The 11,679-nt window shown below is 42.6% G+C and overlaps 1 pseudogene across 3 annotated transcripts; it reads right to left on the bottom strand.

Annotated features, from left to right (window-relative positions):
• Positions 1-6,288: 6,288 nt before the first annotated feature.
• Positions 6,289-10,302, bottom strand: LOC147640963 (pentatricopeptide repeat-containing protein At4g13650 pseudogene; annotated as a pseudogene). 3 transcript variants are annotated; one of them, XR_015268631.1, is made up of 2 exons: positions 7,002-10,302; positions 6,289-6,801 (listed from the first exon to the last, which is right to left on the bottom strand). The product of XR_015268631.1 is annotated as a pentatricopeptide repeat-containing protein At4g13650 pseudogene, transcript variant X1 (transcript). The 3 variants fall into 3 exon arrangements; XR_015268634.1 differs by having other exon boundaries at positions 6,289-6,796; XR_015268635.1 differs by having other exon boundaries at positions 6,289-6,793.
• Positions 10,303-11,679: the final 1,377 nt, after the last annotated feature.

The raw sequence follows: 11,679 nt of genomic DNA, 5'->3' as shown, positions 1-11,679 counted from the left end.
GGTTTCTAAGTGAATAAAAGAAATGTGCACTTAAACTAGTTATATCCCCCCAACAACCCTCCCTTAGTTTTGATCCTTTTTGTTAAACTAAGATCATACGTTATTTTAGTCTTTGAATTTAGCCCAAGAATAAATTAAATTGGATGGATTTAGAAGATCTTGTGTGGGGTCAAATCCTCTAATTGTGCACCATAGAAAATGCATATAAGATAGTTGTTATTCCCATTCCAGCTAGATTTTTAAAGTCTTTTACCCTAGTTAGGAAGTGCTAATTTTAGCTCAGAAGAAACTCTAAGTCTGGCCTTAGACTTCGTGGAAATTTTCAAAAGAAAGATGAGGCTAAGCCTAGGAAGATGAGGTTCAAGCATGCCTAAAAAGGTGTAAGCCAAATAACACAATTGTGCATGTGAACTCATGCCCTAAATTTTGCCCATAGCAATCTTTAGAAGAGTTAGTAAAATAATCGGATTATTCTACATTAGAATCTCTAACAAATTATGGAAATGAAGCCATGTGAATGTGTCACTAAAACCAATAAAGGCCCAGTCATTTTAGAGAGAAAATGCCCCTACTAATGGAATTTATCTCCTTCGAAATTGGATTAAAGATAAGTTAATGAATAGGGGTAGAAATATCTATGAAGAAACCAAATTTATAAAACAATGGAGTAAAGAAAAAAAATAAAATGTCTAATAGGAACATAGAGAGAGATAAAGAAGCTAGAAAGAGATAGTGAAACCTTAGAGAGAGAGAATCACGGATTGATAAAAAATTAAGGCTAACGAAGGTTTGAGTTTAAGTAAATCAAATGAAGTAAGACCCTTGGAAAAAAGTAAATCAAATGAAGTAAGACCCTTGGAGACTAAACCAAAGGTCCAATCAGGTCTTAGAGAGAGTGCTAGAATACCATATGAACCCTATATAGAAATTGTCTCAGCAATGTAAAATGCCTAATTACTTAGAAGAATGAACAGAGTTCTATTAAAAGATTAGATGGACTTTTCAAGGGATAAAGAAAAGAGCTTAGGTAAGGGAAGATCTCAAGGAGAGTAAAGGGATTTTAAAGATGAATCTATCCAAGTAAAAATCATGAACATCAAGCTTGAATAGTCAGATGTTTAAGACCTTCGTACTATAAGGTTAGAAAAGTAACTTAAAGTTTAGATTCTGAAAAAAAACAATGAAAATACAATATCTCTTGGAAGGCTTGTGACCATAAAATGTTTTAGAAGGGATTAATAGCTTTTGACCTTTAGGAGTCTTGTGCTCGGAAATTGAAAATTTGCTTCAGTAACAAAGTAGGAAAAGTTTGAGCAAATGAACCTTAGAAACCTTACACTTACGAAAAAATTGGAGAATTTGACTGTTGTTACAAGGATCGGGAAGACTTGGACAGAGATTATATTCGATGGAGGACCGGGACTGTCTCATCGAAGACTTCTCTGGTGAAGCCTTCCCTTTGCCCTTGTTGTTACGGCCCTTCGACCGTTGGCCAGTTGAGGCCTCCGAACCTCCGCCCTATGGAGGGTTCGTGAATCTTTCCTCTTGTTCCAAGACCATGGGCACAAGCTCCTCCCATGTGATGGTGCTAAGCCTGCCACCACTGGTAATCAAAGAAGAGTAAAATGCTGAGTACTGAGAGGGCAAATGTGACAGCAACGTTATGGCCATATCCTCCGATGATCTCTTTCCCAGCCTGGAGAACTTCCTGCTGAAGAGCCTACAGCTTGTTGATGTGCTCCCGCATCGTCGACGACTTTGCAGGTTTTATCACCCGCCGCAACTGTACTTCCAAGGAGATCCTCTTCATGGGCAATACCCTGTTGTAAAGAGAAGCCAAATGCTACCATATACCTCTGGCCGGCGTAATATGCTTAATATGCTCTGATACCATGTCAGAATATGCTGTGTTTTCTGCAGATATGGGGCAGCAGGTAGGGGAGATACACATGCTGCGTTTTTCTGCAGATATGGGGCAGCGAGTATGGAAGATACACGTGCTGCGTTTTCTGCAAATCTGGGGCAGCCAGAGGAGGTGCTGAAGGTGCTGTGTTTTCCTCTTCCCTCTCTTCTTCTTGGTACACGTGCTACCGGCTAGCTACAGCAGTGTTTTTTGCATTATCTCATTTGCATTTTTGGAGGCAGTGGAGGCAGGTGTTCTTTTCCAGGAATGGTGCCTTCCCACATGGCCTTGAGCCTTTGCTCGGCCAATCTTTGCTTTGTTAGAGTTTTCAGACTCATGGATGCACACTTGGATTCACATCCTCAAGGTGTGTGGAAGACAATTAATCCTTTCTCAACAACAGAGGGGGTCTATGAGTTTGTGCCAGTTCAGCATAGCCTTGCTGGTGTACACGTGTTTCCTTTGATGTGCTCCCGCATCGTCGACCACTTTGCGTGATTCATCACCCACAACTGTACTTCCAAGGAGATCCTCTTCATGGGCGATACCCTGTTGTAAAGAGAAGCCAAATGTTGCCATATACCTCTGGCCAGCATCATATGCTTGATATAATTGATTACCTGTGGTGTGCAATTGAGGAAAATGAAAGAACAAACTCTGGCATTGACACGATCCCATAACTGTGCCTCTGCCTCTGCCTCACGTTCCTTCCGAATCGAGGGTAACTCCCCTTCCTCTAACTCCGGCCATGGAACCCCAACAACAATGAAATCGGCAAGGTCGTAAGACTGCAAAACAGATTCCATCATTACCTTCCATATGCCATAGTTGTTCCCGTCCAACTGACGGTCCACTGGGAGCGTGGGGAGTGTCGGGATCTTCACGTGCTTCTCAGCCATCTCAAGTAAATCTGCCATTGCGGGGGTGTAACTGAAAAGGGAGGGTAGGTGGGAAAAAATGAGAAACTAGACTTGCAAGTGGCTGTCCAGCAAATCAGCCCGCCTTCCTCTTGCTTCTCCTCTTCCCGTACGGCCCAAAACAGTCCTCCAATCAGCAACAAAACAGCCCCCCTCTAGCTCACACAGTTCCCAAGATCTTCCAAGAGCCTAGAGCTCTGATACCATGTTAGAATATGCAGCGGAGATGAAGACAAGATCTGAAAACACAAGAGCAAGTGCACTGCAGAAAAACACAGCAATAGAGAGGGAGAGAGAGCGAGAGAGGCGTGTAACTCTGCTATATACACAAGAAAATCCCGAATACCGAATACATACTGTGGGGGAAAGGGGCCATTTTATATGGCCCCTATGAACCAGTCGGCCAGCACAAAAGGTAGCCGACAGCAGCCATAAGGCTCACGACCTGCTCCACCATCAGTCGGCCAGCAGACACAGGGTCAAGGAGCAGTAGAACCAGTCGGCCATGTCAGAGAAAACAGTCCAACAGTCGGCCAGCACACAGAGGTAGCCGACATGCACAGGACAGCCTCCCACACCTAGTAAAAATAGGCAAAAATATGGAGAGTTAGGAAAAATGAGAAAACACCTAAATCAGGCGGCCACACCCACAACAGAGGCCCTGGTGTAAATATACAGACACTGCTAACAAAATCTTCCCACTCGATGGAAGGGCTTGACAGCGACGTTCATGAAGCCTTGCACAAGTCTCAACCAGCACCTTTCTATGGTGAAGGGAATAATTTGAGTTGTTCGTAACTGGATTGATGCAATGGATGAGTATTTTTCTGTCACCAGTTACAATGAACGAAGCAAGATGGCCTTGGCACATCTCAAGATCAGTGGTTCGGCTCGTTCAGGCTAGAAGAACCATGTTCAGGACCAACCACCTTAATCAAGACCAACTAAAGTGGGATGATCTGAAGATGCATTTGCTCTGAGGATATTGCCCACCAGGGTATGAAGAAGATAAGGTGAAGGAGTTCTTGGAACTATCCCAAAATGGTAAGTCTATTGATACGTACCATCAGGTTTATGCTAATCTGATGCGGTTCGCTCCATCCATGGATGATACCACATTACTCAACAGATTTGCCAAAAAGATTGATTCACCTATAGATAAGCTAGTTAAAAATGCTAAGCCAGACTCTGTAGCTGAAGCGATGCATATGGCGGAAGATTTCGCCAAGGTTTTCTCAAAGGGGAACCCTCAATCTAGAAGGTTGCCTACAATTGCTCCAAGGAGATCATCGGGACCATCTGGAAATCTATGCAACAGCCTAGAAGGGAACGAAAATGCTACCAATGTCAACAGCCAAGCATGAATCCAGTCATAGCATCTCATAATTCACAAAAAGGTTGTGTTCCAAGGGCCAAGACAGCCCTATTTCAGCCAAGGTGAAGAGTGCAAGTCAAGAACCAGATTTTTATTTGCAAATTTGCTTGCTTTGGAGAACTTCTTTACAATGCAAAAAACTTACTGAAGACGATTCACAAAGGATTATCAAATGCAAGGACGATGTAGACCAAACATCTGCTGAACCATCAAACAGGTTGAAGACAACTGTGAAGCTACTTCGAGAGCCGTATGCACACCGAGATCTGCTGAGGGAGATGCAATACTGACGGCTGAATGCTGAGATAGCTTCGGGCTGCCTTGAACTGTAGCACAAAGAGTGCTTGGCTGAATTGGTGTATGCACAAGACCAAAGTCTCAAGCACACATACTTCTGCAATGTTTTATTGCTGAATTCTATGAAGAATGAGATTATTTATGCAAGGACTGAGGTGCTTTTTATATATGCTCACAGGCTGCTGGTCAGTCAGGTAGACTGCTGTCGAATAGCTTCGGGCTGCCTTGGACCATAGCACAAAGAGTGCTTGGCTGAATTGATGTATGCACAAGACCAAAGTCTCAAGCACACATACTTCTACAGTGTTTTGTTGCTGAATTCTATGAAGAATGAGATGATTTATGCAAGGACTGAGGGGCTTCTTATATATGCTCACAGGCTTCTGGTCGGTCAGGTAGACTGTTGTCAGCCAGTAGATAATGCCCACAACTGCTGACATTAGCATTAAATGCTATTACTTCTCATCACCGTTTCACACATGTGCTTCAGGCTGTCCTGGCTGCTGCCCAACTGCACTGAAGCTGGTCAACTGGCTGTTCAAGACACTGTAAGGCTGCCGACTGGGTGCACGGCTCTTGTATGCCCCCTTTCGGTGTGGCCCACAAGCAAGGCTCATAGGCTAGCCATAGGGCTTGCCCAGAGCCTTGACTCTCTTTGCTAAACCACTTCTACATGCTTCTAAATGCTTGCTATGCTGGGGTAACCTATATGCACTGAGTGTTCTCCCAGTGGGTTAAGTGACAAATACAGACTCTCACACCTAAGGATTCGAAAGACCTACGTAGCTTGTGCATAACATGTCCCTGGACTAGGGCTCACAATGGGGTCACCAAGTCATGGCGTATCACAAATAATCCTAAAAAAGTTAGTACTTCTGTACAAGTATGGCACTGATGATGAGCCAGTGTGTCACATTGCACCTCAGTGCATGGGTGCATGTGACAAAAAAAAGTAAATTGCAACAGTTATTGATAAATCAAGATATTAACCTCTCATATACACCTAATTATGAATGAAATAATTACCCCAAAGCCTACAAAAATGTTTGGGCAATGAGTACAAAAGCCCACATTCAGATTCTCATTAACTAAAATGCACAAAGCATACCCTCTTTCATAGGCTTACAGAAGATCACCTTGACTCATATAAGGTTTTTAAATGGTAATAATTCGGCCAAAATTACACTCTAGGACAAACTTTAGGGTAAATCTAATTATAGCAATTGTTTGTCACTGAAACAAGTCCAATTAATGGATGAATCATTTAAAAAAATCGACATGTCTATGTATGAATGGATGCAAAGCATGCACAACTCCACCTTTGTGTGTTCTGATCTTTTTATCTTCCTTGTTTTGATTGTCTTAAGTTGATAATTTGATATCTAGAGAGGCATGGCCTGTTATAGTATCAACTGTCTTTTCGAACACAACTTCACTAGTTTCTATGTGAGCTTTCCTACAAAAGTGCCACATCTTCATTAGATAAGTCATATATATATATACCTAGATGAATTCAGGAACATGCCCAAATTCACCTTATAAGAAAGTGCAATTTATAACCTCGTGGTAGTCATCCACAAGACAATAAACCATCAGTGCCCAATAGTGGGTGTAGAACTTGGTATCAAGATATGCTCCCACACACACACACCCCACGCACACACATAGCATACATTCATACAAAGGTCTGTGTACTGAGTTTCTGTCAGAGCTCCAGAGATACACGGCAGACTCAGCCATAATGAAGCCTAGCACCAAGGATCATAACAAATAGAAAGAATTATTACAACAAAAAGGTAGTTGATATATGCACCACTAGAGATAGAAAGAATTAATACAATATCAACTGGCTGCAACTTGGACGAAAACTTCATAATGTGAAATTTGCATGTCCGCTAATACAACATAAAGATATACCTAGATGAATCCAGGGACATGCCCAAATTCACCTTATAAGAAAGTGCAATTTATAACCTCATGGTAGTCATCCACAAGACAATAAACCATCAACTACATCATGCATAGTATGGACTAGATACTACGACATCCCCACTATCGGCTTGTGCCCCATGGTAATGTCTTCGTGTCTTCTTCTATCCATAACACTCTGGCTCTTCACATAGTCAACAAACCTAGTGATCTCCAATTTCCTTTTCCACCCATCCAATCCATAGGATAGTCCAAAAGTTTTTATGTTCATCTCAAGAAATCTCTAAAATAAATAAGTTCTGAAAGAGAGAAATCCCTACCTGTGCAGCTCTCCTCCAGTGATGGTGAAATCCCTCCACTCCATGACTCTAACTGCTTCACTAAGAACACAAAAGAGTTAATCATTATTAATGATCAGATCAAACTGAAAGTGCCTTAACTAGGCACTAAAAATACTAGTTTTTAACAATGTCCAACTCAAAAGTCGTACTCTTGATACAAAATCCTGTTTTAAAAATAAGATAACACGCAAAATCTCTCAAGCTCACAAGTCACTCAAAGGAGTAAGAGAATCCCATACCATGAAAAGCCTCCAAGAGCAAAGTATTTGCAGCTGCACCCATATTGAGGGTACAGCCTTTGTGATTCCTCTCCAACAAAACCCATCATTTCTCCAGGTAAGGAGTTAACTATGTCGTCTTCTGCTGGCAACAGGTTGACGCTCACACATGTTACTGAAGGAGTTAGGAGAGGAAAGCTGTTCTTTCAAAGCCACCCACCCCCCCTTGCCAAGACACTAGCAGCATAATCTCATGATGGTTTGCTTGGAAAGTAGTGCATTTCACCTTATAGACGTGCATGCATCCGTGCTGCCTCCTGCATCTAACCCTTGCAAGAATTCCATTTGTTCTTTTTTAGTGTCATTTTAAGTCTTCTATTTTCACTGCAGCCGGCCATACGTGATTGGCAGCATAAATATTTGACATCTGTACATGGCAAGCACCATCTCTGCTATTGGCTTCCACAAGGTAAGCAAAGGCTCTTTCACCTACCTTCACATTTCCATACTTTGAGCATGAACCTAATAATGCCGCCCACACAACAGAATCAGGTTGACTAGGCATTTTCAGGATCAAATTTTCTGCCTCAATTAAGTGTCCAGCACGTCCAAGAATATCAACCATGCAGGCATAGTGCTCCATACACGGAGCTAAACCATAGTCAAGCATGGATTTCAGGTAAAAATATCCCTCCTGTACTAGACCCGTATGGCTGCACCCTGACAAAAGGCATAAGAACGTCAAGTCATCAGGCTCAATTCCTTGACGCTGCATGCTCTCAAAGTAGTGCTGAGCCAGTATAAAATACCCATGTTCAGCATACCCTGCAATAATTGTATTCCATGAAACCACATCTCGTGAAAGCAAACTATCGAATAGCTTGTGTGCATCCTCAAGGGTGCCACATTTTGCATACAGGGCAACCAGACTGTTTGCAACAAACAAGTTTGAATCTAGTCCCCTTTTCATTAGCTTCGCATGAATCAGCTTTCCAAGACCTAGAGCTGCCAAGCTACAGCATGCTTTGAGAATGCACGCAAATGTTACCTGATTTGGTTCTATGCCCTCTTGTACCATCCTCGTAAACAACCTGAGAGATTCCTCTGTGTTCCAATGGCTAGCATTGCCTGCAATTATTGCATTCCATGATACATCATCTCGTACTGGCAAATTTTCAAACATTGACTCTGCTTCATATACACGGCCACATTTGCCATACATATCAATCAAGGAGTTTCCAATGATTAGATCGGTCTCCAACCCTCGTCTTACTGTCTCTGCATGTATAGCCTCTCCCTCCTCTACAGCTGCAGTGCTTGCACAAGCTTTCAAGATGCATGAGAAGGTTACTTCATTAGCTTCTATGCCCTCTGATTGCATTTTCTTATATAATTCAAGAGCTTCCTCACCCTGACCATGCTCAGCATATCCTGCAATCATTGTGGACCATGACACGACATCACGTATCAAGAAGTGGGAAAAAACCTTCTGTGCATCTTTCATGCTGCCAAATTTGATATACATGTCAGCCAGTGCATTTTGCACTGTAGGCTCCAACTCAAGACCTTGTCTAATGATATTAGCATGTATAAGCTTGCCCTGCAGTTCGGCCAGGATGCTGGAGCATGCTTTGAGGCTGCATATGAAAGTGACCTTATTCGGCTCCTTTCGATCAAGTATCATTTTCCTCAATAATTGAAGAGCCTCTTCACCATGCCCATGTTCAGCATACCCGGCAATGACCACAGACCATAGCACGACACTCTTCACGGGTAGCTTGTCAAACACACCTTGCACATCCTCAAGACTGTTACATTTAGCATACATATCAATCAGAGCACATGCAACATGTAAATTCAACTCAATCCCTCGCTCCAGTATATCTGCATGTACCATCTTCCCTTGGCCTAAAGCTGCTGCAGTCGCACATGTTTTGAGGATGAAAACATACGTGATCTCATCAGGGTCTATGCCTTCTTGTTGCATTCTCCAAAAAAGCAGTAAGGCTTCTTCACCATACCCACCCTCTGCATATCCTGCAATAATAGCGGACCATGACACGACATTCCGGAGCAGTAACTTGTCAAAGACATGGCGTGCATTCTCTAGGCTGCCGCATTTGGCATACATGTTGACCAGTGAGCTTCCCACAAAGACATCCAATTCAATGCCTTGTTTGATGATATGAATGTTGATCAGATTGCCTTGATCAAGAGCTGATGTGCTGGCACAAGCTTTCAAAAGACACACAAATGTGACCTTAGTTGGCTCTAAGCACTTCTGTTGCATTCCCTCATACAACTTAAGTGCTGTCCACCCATGCCCATTTTCAGCATAGCCTGAGATCATCGTAGACCATGATACAACATCATGTATTGGCATTTTGACAAACACATCGTGTGCATCTGATAAGCTGGCACATTTTGCATACATGTCAATCAAAGTACTTCCGATGAACAGATTTGTTTCCAGCTTGTCTTTCACAATGTCAGCATGGATGAGTTTGCCCAGCTCTAGGGCTCCTTTGCTAGCACATGTTTTAAGAGCTGCAACGAAGCTGTATGCACTTTTTTCCGTCACTAATGCAATCATTTGGGGTCTTCTTGTGAAGAAGCATGACTCAACAATGAGGGAGACAAGCAGCCGGGCTTGTTCTATATGGGCACAGAGCTCTTTTTGTATGTAGAGACATCCATTGGTCGACTAGCTGTGCATAGAGGGCAATCTCTATCCTCATGACCATCCATTGGTCTACTAGCTGTGCATAGAGGGCAATCTCTATCCTCATGACCATCCATCACGGTGCACAACTGTACACCAAAATGCACGCATGGTCTATTGTATTATACATGATGTGCGATAGGGATAACCACACCCATACTTCTATCGAAATCCATAGAATGCCTAACCATACACATGGTAATCCGCATGGCCATACAACGTAATGTACATGGTTCTCCATCGAAATGACCATTCTCATATTACGGATGGCAATGTGCATGACACTGCATGAGAACCTGTTACTTGGCAGTGTAAGGAAATTGCATCGGCATGTGTGTCTACTTGGTTTTGGAAATTGTTATTTAGCTTTCGTAGGAACAAGAGAGCTCTTACTTACATGTCTTCACGTTTTCAATAGCATCACAGCACTGCGATTGCTTCAGTTACGGTTTCTAGCATGTGCCGGCATCTCTGGGCCTGCTATGGGTTGGCCGTGGGCGGTTCCCCCTTCTTAAGCTAAATTAGAGACATAATGCTGAGCAGGGATCCAACCGTCGGTCGAATCCCCCATGTGCTGGGGTGTATAAGCAGCATAGCACACAAACTTCAAAAGCTTTTTTTTTCAAGCATTTAATTAAGACGTTGCAACTAATAGGGGCACAAAGACCTTGGAAAAAAAAGCATCTCCTTCACTAATTAATCCATTTTCTTTTTTCACTCGTTGTAGGCCCCTATTCACTAGACATACATAAATTAATTAATCTCTGTGCTCACTTCTTCTCTCTGCCTGTTGAGTGTCTGTCTGTCTGCCTCCATGGGAGAAAACATCGCGCGAGGAAAGAGCGAGCCGAGGTTCCGACGTTAGTGTAGGTAAGGTTTTCTAATTAATTAAACAAGCCGACATCCAACCGGCTTGGTTAATTAATTAGAAAACCTTACCTGCACTAAGGTCAGAACCTCGGCTCGCTCTTTCCTCGCGCGACATTTCCGGCTTGGTTAATTAATTAAAAAACCTTACCTACACTAAGGTCGAAACCTCGGCTCGCTCTTTCCTCGCGCGACGTTTTCTCCCACGCAGGCAGACAGACACTCAACAGGCAGAGAGAAGAAGTGAGTACAGAGACGAGATAATTTTCTTCCTCTTGTCTACATCGCATGTAGAGCACGGAGAGAGAGATGTCTTCTCATCACATGCACGAGCACGGACATAGCATAATTTTTTTCTCTCAACCACATCGTATGCAGAGCACAGAGAGAGATAGAAAGAGACAATGCACGAGAGAGAGCGAGAGATACAACAAAAAGAAAAAAAAAAGAAACCTCCACATCGTCTGCACGACAAAGCAAGAGAGACACGCAAGGGAAAAAATATATGCTTTGAATCGCTGCCCGCATGACAGAGAGAATAGCTGTCGTCAAGCAACTTCATTTTTTCTTCAAACGCCACGTAACTTCATTTTTTCAATCCTACGGTTCTCTTCTATCACTTGAAATGCCCTACTCCTAAGGTTCTCTTCTCTCAACTAATTAATTAATACGAAAGAAAATTTGGCACCCATATTATGGGATTGGATTTGTGTGAAGATATGCCTCATTAAAAGTGCATATTTATGTTAGGTTGCTTGTGGAAACTTGTAGAGATTCTTCCCTCTTCTCATTGATTTTATGATTAAATTAGTATTTTAAGCAATTCCTTATTGTCCATACTGCAATGCTCAGATTGATATTCCTAGGTAGAAAAAGACAAATGGAAAAGGTATACAAAAGGTTGGTTCTATTGGGAAGGATGCCTCGAAAGGTCCCAAGAAAGGGAAGAAGCAACAAGAAGATGCAGTAGATCCAACCGAGTCAACTAAAGTGATGAAGATGAGGAACAACCAACTGATGTGATGATGAAGATGAGGAACAACCAAATGCAAGATGGGTGGAAGGTGTCATGTCTCCTGATATGCTAGGAGAACCAAACAGGAATTCAAA

Source organism: Cibotium barometz, chromosome 2, assembly GCF_041138505.1.
Source record: "Cibotium barometz isolate CiBa-2024 chromosome 2, ASM4113850v1, whole genome shotgun sequence".
Taxonomy (NCBI): domain Eukaryota; kingdom Viridiplantae; phylum Streptophyta; class Polypodiopsida; order Cyatheales; family Cibotiaceae; genus Cibotium; species Cibotium barometz.
This window is presented reverse-complemented; position numbering and strand designations above follow the sequence as displayed.